Genomic DNA, 12,521 nt, shown 5'->3' on the forward strand with positions numbered 1-12,521 from the left:
CCTGATAGGTATATAATGTTATCTCAGTTGTTTTAAATTGCGTTTCTCTAATCAGTAATCATTTAGAGCATTTTCATATGACAATATATAGTTTTAATTTCTTCCTTGAAAAACTGACTATTTTTATCCGTTGGCCATTCATCAATTGGAGAATGATTCTTATTCCTATAAACTGGACAAAGTTCTTTATCTGAGAGACTGTCTATGGAAGTTTTTTTCCCCAATTTTCTGCTTTCTTTTCAATCTTGGCTAAATGGTGGTTTTACTTGACAAGAACTTTTCAATTTAATATAACCCAAAGTATCTATTTTACACTTCAGAATGTTCATCTTTGTATATTCATATATTCTTCTCCACTCCATGAGCCTGATAGATAATATGCTCCATGTTTTCCTAATTTTCTTATGGTGTTTTCCTCTCTATCTAGGCCATGGGTCCATTAGACCTGCTCCTTGATATGATCAAAATGTTTCCCTCCTCAAGTCCCTCAAACTCTCAGGCCCCTCTGTAAGACTATAAATAGCAGGAGAGTTGTTGATTTGGATTAGAAGAAGGGATATTACCATTAGGAGTTCCCTATCCCCACTGAAGTCACATATTTGGAGCTCTGAAATTTGGTGATACTAGGCTTTGAAGAGAGGGAGACCAGAGTTCTAATAAGGCTTCAGACAGTAGCTTAATCAACCTTTGTCTGCTTCATAGAGATATAGGATCTTGCAGGATCTATCCAGCAGGAGCATTGTGAGAATCAAATGAGATATTTGTTTAAAAAAACAACACTTACTTAGCATGCCTGGTACATAGTAGGTGTTATATGAATGTTTTTCCCTTCCCTTCCCCTGCTAGCCTGGGGATATAAAAGTGAAGCTCCATAAGACCCAGTCAACAGACTTATTATGCCTACTATGTGCCAGGCTTTGTGATAACACACATACACACAGAGTAAATAGTCCTTGACCAATGAAGGAGATAGATAACGTGTAAGTAACTCTATACAAACAAGATCATTTTGGACTCAAATTAAGTGCCTACTTTGTGCTAGGCTCTGTGATAACACACACACACATACACACACACACACACACACACACACACACACACACACACACACACACAGAGTAAACGGTCCTTGACCAATGAAGGAGATAGCGTGTAAGTAACTCTATACAAACAAGATCATTTCTGACTCAAAGGCCACTGCTCACTCTACTACATCAGAGACACCCAGGCAAAAAAGCTTTACTAGTTGTTGGAACTCAGACAAGCTGCTTTTAATTCCATCACCACCTTCCTTTCTGAAAAAAATAAGGGGGGGGGCTGTAATAGCAATAGCAAATAGCTCCTTAATAAAACATCAATTCTATTTTCCCCAAGTCCTCATGATTCCCCTGAATAACCTGCTCTCACTAACGTGACATCTGAGAAATAGATCCCAGAAAATCAGTGAATCTTTGAGATGGAAGGAACCTCAGAGAGCATTCGACCCAGAGGAGAAGAGAAACCCCCTCTCCACCATATCAGACATATCCAATTTTTAGTTGAAGATTTCCAGTCAGAGAAGCTTGAGGAAGTTCATTCCATTTGTGGATGGCTCCAATTTGGGGACATTTTCCTAATGTCAAGCTTGATTTTTTTTTTCTGATTTTACTCCATTGTTCTGAGTTTTGTCCTCCAGGGTGCTGCAGAACAAGGGTAATCATTCTTCCACAGGCCCACCCTTCAAACTCTTGAAGGTACTAACTGTGTTCCTGTAGGGTCTTTTCTTTAGGCTAAACATTCCCAGTTTCTCCATCTGATCTCTAGATCCCTTTACTATCTTGGTTATTCTTCTGTGACGTGCTAGCTTATCTCTGTCCTTTCTAAAAATATGGCATCTCTCCAGGCAGGTAAGACGTCCAGCCACTCTCAGGGAGGCTGAGGTTTTGCCTCTATCTCTTGGTCTCTGACTGGTTCTTATCTAGTGTTCCTCTTCTAAAGGAGCCCAGAGGCTAGGTCAGGTTGTGGTAGAGTTATTAGACCAATAGATTAGTGTCATGTTGTAGATAATGTTTATTGAGATTTTAGCAAAGCACTTCGGAAACTCTCAGGGGCTATGCTCACAAATGAGATAGAGGTCTGTGGGTGGGATGATCAATAGTACAGTTAGGAGAATTTGGAACTATGGAACGATTGTACCCATTTATAAGGACACTTCAAAGAACCATGGGTATTTATGGGTTAGATTCAGATACACACATACACACAGAGAGAGAGACAGAGACAGAGACAGAAACACAGAGCAAGAGAGATTCAAAGAGAGACTGAGACAGACAGAGAAAAAGAAACAGAGTGAGACAGAGAGACAGAGACAGAGACATAGAGAGATGATCGATAAGAGCTCTGATGAGAATAGATGGAAAAGAGAGCAAATGGACATGTCCAATCTCACTCAGATTTGGACAGAGGTCTACAGGTCAATACCTCTGTCTAGTGCCAAAGGGATGAGGGGCTGGCAGAGCAGAGAAGCACTGAAGAGGAGTGAATTGAATCATGTAGACCAATGATGCCGAATTGGGGGGACACTAACCATGGTAAAGAGTCCTGGTTGCTACATACTGACTTAGAAATTCACCTGCGTGTGTGTGTGTGTGTGTATATATATATATATTTACTTTTATTAAAGCTCCAACAAATAGGTAGGAATTATATTTTAGAATAGTTAGGGCCTCACTTGGGGGGCAGAGTGGGCTACATGTGGCCTGTGGACCTTGTTCTTACACCTCAGAAGGAAATTACGACAGAAACTCCTGCAGGCGGTTTTGTTTACCTCCCTTTGGAGGGGAAGAGTGTTCATGCCTATTCCACACTCTCTGTCAGCCTAATAAAGCCCCTTCTACATTTGGTGTCGTGTTAGCCCGGCTTCTCACAGGGGACCCTTTCAGCAAGAGACAAACCTCATTCCTATGAGGAATATCCTAAGGAAAAATAACACGCAGTATCATAAGCTAGATTGTCTTAGGGAAAGCTCCAGCTCCGAGACTATACTCAGGCCCACACTATCAAGGGCTAGTGTCTACTACTTGCCATATGGGATACACATTTTACCTCTCTTTTCCTCTTTAATTGGCTAATGGATGGGCAGGCTCTGGAGAAATCTTTCAAATGGGTGACCTAAAACAGTGCTGGGACCAAGTCAAAGAATACCTTCACAAGATCCCATTGGCTTCTGTATTCAGTATTTTTGCATGATTGCACTTATTACTTATAAGATGGGGGGGGGGGGAGGCTGATCATTTTTGTTTTAAAAGGCAGGCTTTATTTAAAAATTTTTAAAGGCACTTTTAAGGAGATGAACCTCCGGGGCCTGCACTTCCTGAGACAACAGCCAACTTTGGGAGATTTAACTTGCTGCACACCCAGCAAAAGTACAAATCCATTAGTCCCTTCTCAGGCAATGTTGGGCCTTAGTATTTGGGCAATGAGTTCTGAGAACTTCTGAGATAGAGAGTCCAAGCAACCCATTTGTCTTTTGGAGTGTTCTGAGCAGTCTGAGATGATGTCTTTACTCTGCAGGAACGTGTGTTTGAGCCTAGCAGAACGTCTGTCCCTTCTCCCTACACTATTCCCAAGGTGGGAGTCAGCATATAGCACCCTCCCATCACCTCATGAAGGCTTTGCACCCAGTAAACAGTTAAGAGGTGCTTGAATGATGAGAAGGGCAGGAGAGGGGTGCCTTCAGTTCCGGAAAGCCTGGAAGGATCTGGACACTTAGCCCAGCAGAGGCTTTATGAAAGCAGGAGCGATGCTGGAGGCCAATTTCAAACCATCCAGCTGGGATGCTGACTTTCCCAAAATCCTCTCTGCCTCTCTTGAACATCTCCTCAGTAGGAGTCCCGGGAGTCAGTGGCTACATGGATAGTCCTTTCTCTCCCTTGGAGAAACAGATCGGGCTTTGGGAGCCATCTGAATAAACTGTGATTACATCTTCATCTCTCCATAATGGGATTACCACGGAGGCTGAAAAAGACTTCAGACCCAAGGACAGGCTAAAACGGGGATAAATTACCCAAGGGGCTGCTCAGAACCCCCGCCCAGGCTGCTGTGCGAGGAGACCTGGCGGCCAGCTCCTGGAAGAGCCCCATCAGCTGAGCACTCCCTGCTGGGGGCGGTGGCCCCATTTCTCTGTGCACAGGTTCAATGAACTGGAAAATAGAATTATGGAAATCCAAGGGAACAGTGTGTTTTCTGACTCCAGCTAACAAGAGGAGGCCTTCTGAGCTAATTGATTTTTATCTCTGGCTACAGAAGATGTCATAAATTGAGCTGGATGAATGATGATGAAGAGATGAAGGCAATTTGGGTGGGAGAAGGGAGAAAGGTGAGGAGGAGGCTCCCTCCCTGGTAGCAGAAATAATCTTTTCATTAACAAAGCAAGACGCTCTCCCACACATCAAGTATTCCCTAGGGGCAGGGAGCTGTTAGTGAATATGAATGGTGAGAGCCAAAAGAAAGACAAAAACCCAGTGGAAATGCGTCCTCTTTAGAAAAATGACTTCAGTTTTTGGCCCTCAGTTTCCTCCTCTGCAAAGGGAAGAGATTAAGAAGCATCTTCTGAAATCCTGTCCTGATCTAACAGTTTATGGCTCTGTGATATCGTTTCATATTTGGGGAATCCTTATTTCCTATCTATCAAGTGAGGGCTCTGAATTAAAGGATGTCTAAGGCCTCTTCCAGCTCTTCCTGGCCTTCCTCATATGAAGAGACTCTGAGAGAGGAGCTGGAATGCTTTCCCCAGTGCTCCTGGCGCCTTTGTGATCCCTCGGATTCACAGAAGCCAACCCAAGAGGCTCTCGGGAGGCAGTGCCTGCTGAAATCAGTCACTTGGAGGAATCCTCTCTCAGAGAGGGCCCCCCAAAATATGTTCTTAGCTACTTATCCATTAGCAGATTCTTCATTCTGTATCCCCATTGCCTTGGCAATCGTTGCCAGCCCTGGCAGACCCTCAGGTCCTCCTCTTTACCCATCAACAAAGGATATCTTGACCAAAAAATCTCAGCTTTCTATTTTAAAAATGTTTTGTTTTGTTTTGTTTTCTTATTTTTTTTTTTAAAAAGGAGGTATAGATGAACCAAATCAGTTCCAATAGAGCAGTAATGAACTGAACCAGCTACACCCAGTGAAAGAACTCTGGGAGATGACTATGAATTCCCAATCCCTCTAATTTTGTCCGCCTGCATTTTGGATTTCCTTCACAGGCTAATGGTACAACTATTTCAAAGTCCAATTCTTTTTGTAAGCAAAACAACTGTTTGGACATGTATACATATACTGTATTTAACTTTAACATATTTAACATGTATTGGTCAGTCTGCCATGTGGGGGAGGGGGTGGAGGGATGGAGGGGAAAAGTTGGAACAAAACGTTTGGCAATTGTCAATGCTGAAAAATTACCCATGCATAGATCTGGTAAATAAAAAGCTATAATTTTTTTTAAGGAGGTATAGCTGAGCTTGAAGTGAGGAAGACCTGAAACACTCTGGCTGCATGATTCTGGGCAAGTCACTTAATTTCTCAGGGCTGTAGGCAACTGTCTAGACACTATAAGTTACAGACAAAGTTACTTAAATTTGTAAAAGGAGTTCCTTCATCTATGAATTTCCTATATCAGTGAAATCATGAGTACAATTCCTCTTCCTTTTGTCTGTTTTTTGTTTGTTGTTAGAATACTGCTCACCTGCTTGGAACTCATTCTTTTAATAGAATAAAACCATTGAAGAAAACAGATCAATACTCTCTGTACCCATCATCTTCTGCCCATTCTACCAAGAATAAGGAAACCCCCCTCCAATCTGTCCTAGAGCCAGGACCAATGGAACCCCAAGATTATACATGCAACACCTACCAGTGTTTTGTAGATGAGCTGCCAGTACCTTAAATTCAACAGGTCCCAACTAGAACTTGCTGTCTTTGCTCCTAAACATGCTCCTCCTTTTTATTCCACAGTTTTGCTCTTCTAGTTTCACCATTCACCCAGTCTCCCATTTTCAGATCCTTGATATCAGCATTGACCCTCATGTCTGTTACTCTGGTGTGAAAGTCACCCAGAATTCCAAACTCGTCAGATAACCAGGAAGGAGGTTGTAAATAGAAGAGAAATACAATCCAGGTCTGCCTGACAACCAAAAGTGATGAAGCCCCCTTTGTCTGGGTGTCCTCTTCTTCACTCTATAACCAAGGGAGCTATGTCAGGATATGTGTCTAGAAGAGGCCTTCCCCATCACCTAAAACAGCATTTTATATTTGACGATACTTAGGCTCCCAGAGGGGGTGGACATGTCCAAAGTCCCACAGCAAAGGAATACTGAGGCCAGAAGTAGAAAAAAGGTCTTCTGAACTCAAGAGCCAGGTTCATTCTGTATTCTTAATTCTCCATGACCTTCCAGCTCTGAGATTCTGCAGGCTAAGTATTTGCTGTGGCAGGCATCCATTTTCATTAGCCTTATCACTTCACTCATGGGTTTTTGTCACCAATCTCTATGAACAACAAAAATATCTAAGGACTTCCATGTCAATGTCCTCTAACGTTTATTTTTTCTAAATGCTTAATAGGTTACCACTGAAACCAACCATGTCCACTACCCAACAATTGGAAAATGGTCAAACAAGTTAAGGTTTGTGTATATGATGGAATACTACTGTCTCATAAGAAATGATGAAAGGAACGGAATCAGAGAAATCTGGGCAGATTTAAATGAATTGATATAAAGTGAAAGAGGCGAGACAGGAAAAACAATTTATACAATGACTACATTCATATACAAGAAAACAACTTTAAAAGACTTGAGATTTCTGATCAATACAGTGATTAGTCATGGCTTCAGAAGACTGATGGTGAAATATGATCACCACCTCTTAGCTAAGTGGTAGTGGACAGTTGGTGCAGAGTGAGACATATTTTCAGACCCAGCTTGTGATCTTGTTTTCACTGAGTATACTTTTTTTGTTACAAGGGAAGGATTCTGGGATGGGAGAGAACTATAAAATGGATCGATAGAAAGTAATGATGAGGCAAAAAAAAAGAAAGAAAAAACATCAGTGAAACATAAAAGAACAGAAAGTAATTCAGGGACAGAGGCAAAAAGTAGAAATGTTATTATTCTATTCAGTTTAATATATGCTTTTTAAGAAAAAGCTATATGTAAAAGAGATTTGTGAATATGAATATACAGATATATTTATCTACATATATTCAGTTTTATTATATTTTATCATATATTTATCTATTATAAATTTGCCAATGTGTTATATATTATATTATATATAATGTATATAAAGCCATATGTTCAAGAAAACCAAAATCAGCATGCCTTGAAAATGTATAAATGCTCAATGATGATGAACTCTGTAGGGTGATAAATTCAGCCTGGTTCTTGACAAAAAGTTGGGATTTTCAATTGTCAAGTACTCTCCAAAAAGCACATATCCCGTATCCAGCAGTCACAAAACCACAGAGCATTCACCAGCATTGGTGAATTGGTGCTACATGCAGCAGCACTTTGTCAGCTAATGCTATCCAGTGTCATAGAGGGAAAAAGAAATGGTCTTCTAGTCAGGAGATCTGAATACAAATTATGACTCAAATGTTCACTGGCTTTATGTTCTTTGGCAAGTCATCACTTTCCTCATTTATAAAATAGAAATAATTCTCCATGTATATAGTCTACTTCACAGAGTAGTTGTGAGGGAGGTAATTTGTAAAGCCTAAATAATCATATAAATATGAGTTACTATTATTGAAGCCATCAGGTTAGACAGAGCTGTGTTAGAGGGTTCACATAAAATTGTTACAGCCAGGTGGAAATTTGATGTTCTGAAGCCCAAAAGAACCAGGTGGAAATTTGAAACAGAAACAGAAAACAAACATGTGTCTCTTGTTTTTTGGATCAACCTCAGGGTGATTTGGTAATTATGGTCTTTTATTAGTAACTTCAGACAATTGAGAACATCTCCAATAATAATGGAATAAAGACAAAATCATTGGATTAGTCAGCTCAAAAAGCAATTAAACATACTTCACACCTGTTACTGATTAATATTTGGAATGTTCCCTAAGTACTAAGCCTGTGTTGGTTTTAAATACTTAAAATGAAATCCTATTCTTGCTCTTTATGTCCCCCCTTTTATTGCAAACAATAAGGAAAAATTGAATGGTAATGGTAGAAACCAGAAAAAATTAGCATTCTGTCTAAACAGTTACATGTGCACATAGCACGTCAGAGGCTAAAGAGAACCTGGACAGTTTGTGATTCGGCATTCTGTGTGGGCAGTTTTGACAGTGGTTAGCGTCAATAACAAGCATAGTATGATTCAACAAAAGTGGAATCACTGGGAATCGTGGGTAAGGGTGGGTCTTTCCTAAGTAATCCTGCACTCTCTCCATAGTTTATGTCAAGGTTTCCATACTGATTTCCAATCTACTGGCACATTTATTTAACAGAGAACGACTATAATCATCCTCAGCGTGGCATTAGTTAAGCCGGGTGCAGTGACACACTTGGCTTTTGCTCACTTTTTGGCTCTAAGTTTATATATATATATATATATATATATATATATATATATATGATATAATATATATATATATATACATACATACATGCATATATACATACACCACATGTATTGAAGCTCAATTCTTTATCCTAGAACTCTTTGATAACATACCAGGTAATAGTCACCTCGAAGAAACAAGAATGACCTCATAGGGATAGGAAAATAAAGCTTCCATTTTATAGGTGGAAAGAAGAGGAATGGACTAAATGAAGCTTTAATGATGCTTTTAACTTTTCTGGATCTTGAGTTTCTTGTAAAATGGAAAGAAGTCTGGCTCTAGAATTAGAAATCTGGGCTTAAATCCTGCCTTTACTACTTATTATCTGTATTCACTCAGCCAAGTGACTTTTCCGACCCAAACCTCCATTTTTTCCTTTGGTTAAATGAGAAAATGGAACATTCTCTTAGGTCCCTTCTAGCCCTATAATTCATGAGCCCCTATCAATGGAATTATTTGAACAGAGATGAGATGGTCACTTACAAAGAATCACAGAGCTCAAGGGGATCTTAAGGATCATTAAATGCAATTCCCTCATTTTAAAGCTAGGCAACTAAGTCTAAGAAGTAGGAAATGCCTTTACCTAAAGTCACACAAATAATAATGAGCAAAGCAAGAATCTCCAGACTCTGAAAGCAGAGATCTTTCCACTCTAATACACAGTCATTGAATCTTATAAAGAGATTCAGAATTTGTAGAAGGAAATAAACTAGCTACTTTTTCCCTAAAGGCTCTCCAAACTCTTATGACTGGGTTCATGGAATCCCTTAGATGACCCTAGACTTTGGGGAATATTGCCTAATTCACAAGCACCCTAAAATACTTGGTTTCCCTTTTCTATTTATAATTTTTTTTAAAAATGCATAAAAGATACAAAGAAATAAATTAGAAACAGTATTAAAGCCTTCCTTTCGAATTTGCCACAAAAATGAATCCATGATTAAAACTGAAACTCAATCATAAATATGTTTAATTTCTACTTAGACTATACTTGGTATCCTTTAAAAGACTGCTTTTTTTGAAAAGTTGATTTTAAACCTCAGGAAGCATACAGGGAAGGATAAGTTAGGAATGGTCTTTCATTCTTAACTTGGTTTTTTGGCTTTTTTGGACTTAACATTGATCTAATAATTTTTCCCCAAATATATGACTAGACTTTCAGTTCTACTGGAAACAAATAGAAGTGTTTATTATCTTTTTTTAAAAAAATGTAAATGGACAGGCTTTTTAGTGCCTCTCTGAGGAGCCAAAGGAGTCCTCAATTTTGTGTTAAGAGCAGGGATAGCAGTGCAGATCCAAGGACTAAACTTCTTCTTTTTTAATAGTTTTTATTTAGAATTAATTTAGAATTAACAAAAAGCAATGTGAAAAGAAGGAAGGATGAGGAAAGAATAAAAGAAAGAAGAAGAAAAGGGGGGAAAGAAGCAAGAGGAAAGTGGGGACGAAAGAAGAGGGAGATGAAAGAAAGAAATACAAGAGAAGAGAAGAAAGGGAGACAAAAGGAGGGAGAGAAAGGCAGAGAGAGAGAGCAAGAGCACGAGCGCGCAAATTCCTATGACTTTTTACCTTTTCATGGCTTAAAAACTCATTTCTGTTTGCTGACAGTCTACTGTAGCGGCTTGTCCTAAATATTGAGCTTTACTTTGTTGCCAAAAGAAAGATGTTCGTTTTGCTACTTTAAAGAATATTGGACTTAGCAGCTTGAAAAGCCAGCTGGCACCTAGATCTCCCTATCTCTTTCATATTTGAGTTTCTATAAAGCTACTGACCCCCACTTTCTCCTTCCCCCAAACCAACCCTGTTAAAGGAATAATTAGTGAATATTTGGGAAAGGAAGTGGTGAGCACAAAATGACTTCTAGAACAGGTCTTGCTACACTAATCGAATTTCCTTTTTAGAAAGTGTTACAAGACTTATCAGAAGAATGTAATAGCCAGTTTACCCAAATTTTGTTACAGTGTTCGTTATTCGTGCTATCCTTTTTGCAAAACTTAAGAGTTGTGGACTAGACTAGAGCACAATTGGATGGCTAGATCCAAAGAACAGGAAGTGTCTGGTGGAATGCCCTAGAGCCTTCTTCTTGATCCCAAGCCCATTTAATTTTTAAAATCAATGTCTTAGATAAAGGCACACTTTTCAAATTTATAAATGGCACAAAAGTCAGAGCTAATACATTGGATAACATGCCAATATCCTAAAAGATTTCACCAGACTACCGATAGGCTTGCTTCCCAGAAGGGAAAAACAACATTGGACTCATTTCCCAGAAATTCTCCCTTCTTTTTCTAACTGCAGAGGACCGTTTCCAAAGCCTGATTCATATTTTTAAATTTTACGATTTTTTCCCAACAAGCATTTTGTCATGAACATCTCTCTCTCTCTCTTCAAATGAACAAGGAAAAGAAAAGCTCGGCAATAAATATTCAGAGCAAATTCCCATGTTGGCCACATCCAGAAATAGGTCTTATTCTTCTTTTTAAGGACATACTTTTTCTAACGGAAGGTGGGAAAACACCCATGTCATCCACTGCATCCTGAGCCATCCCCAGTCTTCTTGACCTGTGTCTTGCCCCTGGATGTTGATGACTTTGGAAGAGAGAGTGTTATAAAGACTTCGTGCCATTGTGCCTTGTTTTATTTTTATTTCTATTTATTTTTTCATTGTGCCTCATTTAAATCCAATTCACGAGCAAGTAAAGACATCACCCATGATATTTTTGGTCCTTTTCAAAAATGAAGTACAAACAACAGCAAGTGTATTTTATCTTTAGTCCTTTGGAGTCATGATTTGTCATTTCTTCAATTCTTAAAGTCTTTATGACACATTACCATCAAAGAAGTAATTCTAGGGCAGCTAGGTGAAGCAGTGGATAGGGCACCAGCCCAGAAGTCAGGAGGACCTGACTTCAAACTTGACCTCCATTTAACACCTCCTAGCTGTGTGACTCTGGGCAAGTCACTTAACCTAATTGCCTCAGGAAAAAAAAAGTTAATCAATTCTAAGTCTTTATCGGTTCCCAGAAATTTTTCCATTGTCTTTTTAAACTGTCCACTTTGTCTTTTCATATGGTGCCACTACATTGCACTACATTCACATAAACACGACTTGCCTAGCTATTCCCCAAGCAATGAGCATCCTCTGAGTGATCAGACGTAATTTAATGACTTTGGAGACAAGGTTCCAAGCTCCTTCTGTATTATTTTTAAAATGGGAGAAGAGAGGAAGGAAGGCTGGAAAGGAGCAGAGACAAACAGGACGGTGTTGCTGCCCTCGTGTTAAATATAAAACTAATTGCGAGTTTCACATGTGATCTTCCTTTTCTGTTCTTTATATGCCAAAATGTTCCTATTTCTTAAATTTATAATAAAAAGGAAAAATCAAAGTGTATGAACTGGTAACAAGGACAGAGCATGGAATGGCCAGTGTTGGTGAATTCTGGAGAGAAACAAAGGTGCGTCCCCAGGCAGTGGGGATGGACGGGAGCTGCAGAGAATGGCCGGGCTGGGAGAGAAGACCCACCCTGAGGAGACCACAGGCTCATTTCAGACTGAAGTTTCCACAGAGACTCACACTGACACACACACACACACACACACACACACACACACACACACACATTTACTTTTAAAAGGTTTGCCGAAACGCCCGGACCGGCCCAGCCAGCCCACATAGCCAGGTCTACTTGGCGCCATGTTCCAGTGGCCATCCTGGCTTCCTTCCACTTCTTCTCTTCCCTGGTGATGAGAGAGATCCAGTCAGAGGCCAGGCCGTGGAAGGGGCGCACGCTCCTGAGAAGCAGTCCTGGAGCATATCTCGTGGATGAGCGTGGGGGGCCGGCAGAGAGGTTCTCTCTCCCCCCACTTCCCCCTGAGGAGGCTTGCTCCTCATCTGGGCTCAGGAGAGACACAAGGTGACAGACTAGGGGCCAGA

Source organism: Sminthopsis crassicaudata, chromosome 6 (assembly GCF_048593235.1).
Source record: "Sminthopsis crassicaudata isolate SCR6 chromosome 6, ASM4859323v1, whole genome shotgun sequence".
NCBI classification, from domain to species: domain Eukaryota; kingdom Metazoa; phylum Chordata; class Mammalia; order Dasyuromorphia; family Dasyuridae; genus Sminthopsis; species Sminthopsis crassicaudata.